This window comes from Octodon degus, unplaced genomic scaffold (assembly GCF_000260255.1).
Source record: "Octodon degus isolate 3935 unplaced genomic scaffold, OctDeg1.0 scaffold00153, whole genome shotgun sequence".
NCBI classification, from domain to species: Eukaryota; Metazoa; Chordata; class Mammalia; order Rodentia; family Octodontidae; genus Octodon; species Octodon degus.
Window position 1 is genome coordinate 2,656,023 of NW_004524729.1, and position 2,181 is coordinate 2,658,203.

Consider the following 2,181-nt stretch of genomic DNA (forward strand, 5'->3'; position numbering starts at 1 on the left):
GGGAGCGGCTGAGGGATCTCCTTGGCAGGCCTGGGGGGGCCGAGCCCAAGGCCGACGGTAGTGCGAGTGAAGTCTGGAGAGGAAGTCCGGCCCCTTGCTGCTGTCCTCCGCGGTCACAGCCGTAGTCCCCTGCAGGCCGGCTGAGAGGTGGCCCGGGCCTCCAGCCTGCCCCAGCATTCCCTGGATGCAGCGGCCAGAGCCGCGTGTCCTTGGGGTCTGTGTCATTTCTGGGGCTCACAGTGCAAGCAGTGGGCTGGACGCAGGCTTGGGGTGAGCCAGTCAAGGGTCAGGCAGGCACTGCGTACGCTGTGAAGCACGAATGCACACACACACATCTGCATCCTCCATGAGGTGACCTGACCATCACAGGGCCATCGTCCCTGCCCTGCCGTCCCCAGGAGCAGGTGCCCCTGTGGGGCCGTCCCGCCCTTGTCACATTCCCCACTCTGTCCAGCCTGCAGAGGACAGCGGGGCCCTCCCAGCTTCGGCGGGGTGGCAGGGGTTCTTGGGGGCTCCTGCTTGGTGGCCACTTTGCTGCCACCATCAGTGGGCCTCGATGGTGGGGGGCAGGGAACTGCATGCAGCTCCATCACTGCCCTCTCCCAGGATCCTTCCTGCAGCACCGAGACAGTGTCACCCCAGTTCACAGAGGAAACGGAGGCAGGCCCCTCCACTCCTCTCCTCTCACCTGGAGCCCCAGGCAAAGACTCAAAGGACAGCAGAGGGCCCGGCCTGGGGACTCCACTGTTCTGCATACAAGAGACTCCAGGATCCCACTGCTTCTCTGAAGCCACATGACACCCACAATGCAGCGCCCCACCCCTACTTGGGGCCCTGCTGCCGCAAGGCTGGGGACCCTCCAGGACCCTCTTTGTCTGCTGGCAGCAATGCCCACTCTGCAGCCCGAGTCTGGAGGGAGAACTGGGCCTGCAGCCCCCCGGCTTGGCAGTGCTTGTCCTCCGTCCCCTGGGCTCAGCGGAATGCCCCCCTGCCGCCCAGCTCCCCTGTCCTGCTGCACCGCCCAGCTGCCTCTCCGCCCCACTGGCCCTGCTGTTCGGGATGCACCCTGACTCACCCATGAGCTGTTTCCTATGCGGCTTGTCATCTCCCCCCGGGGGGCACCCCTGTGGGCAGGGCTTTGCAGGCACCCAGGAGGAAAGCCATGAGATTTGAGTTACGCAGCAAAGAGCTCCTGGCTTCCTACGGGGACCCCAGGGCAGGCACCAGGGGAATGACCAAGTAAAACGGGGCTCCCAGAACCTGTCTTCCTGCCCCAAGCAGGATGCAGACCGCTTGCTGCCACAGACATAGACTCCTGGGACCCCGGGCCAAAAAGCACAGCCTCAGAACTGTGGGTCAGAGCTCGGCAGGGCTCCAGCTCCTGCTCCCTGGGGTAGAGATCAAACTGTGCTTGAATTCCTCTAGTGACGGGCGCCTCCCCACTTCAGCCTCTGACCTGGCAGCTGCTGGGCCCCAGGGTGAGTGGGAGGCACCCATGGGCTTCAGTGTCACAGTCCTTTCACCAGAGTGGGGCCTTCGAGACGGCGAGGGCCGCACCCTGCAGCAGGCCTGCCCGGACTCCCAGAGATAGCGAATGACTCAGCTGCCCCTGTGGCTGCTTCCCCATCCCAGAGAGTTTGCTGTGAGACGTAATCAATCCTCTGGCCTGGGAACCCGGAGGGGAAGAGGGTATATCAGCCTAAGCGTGTTCTCAGGGGCCCAAACTCAGTGCTGTGGTTCCTCAGGTGCTCCTGCTTGTCCCTGCTCTTTTCTGTCCTTCTCCCTCCAAGAAGCAGTGACTGGGTGTCCCCACTCCAGGCTCAAGCTCCTCCTGCTCTCCACACTGTTCCTAGCCAGCCCTGTAGCCTGGCAAGGCAAGGAAGGACCCCTGGCTCCAGAACATGGAAGACCCCAGCCTGTGTCCCCTCCATCTGCCTGTGGCCTCCTCACAAGGCCACGGGTCTCCTTTGGCGGCCACATATCCAGCTTCAGTCAGAAACGTAGGGATTCTACTACAGAGAAAAGTAGGTACCCTGCTCAGAGAAAGTACACACTCTACCCTGAGGAAGTAGGGACCCAGCTCAGAGGGAGTAGGGACCCGGCTCATGGGGAGTAGGGACCCAGCTCATGGGGAGTAGGGACCCAGCTCTTGGGGAGTAGGGACCCGGCTCATGGGGAGTA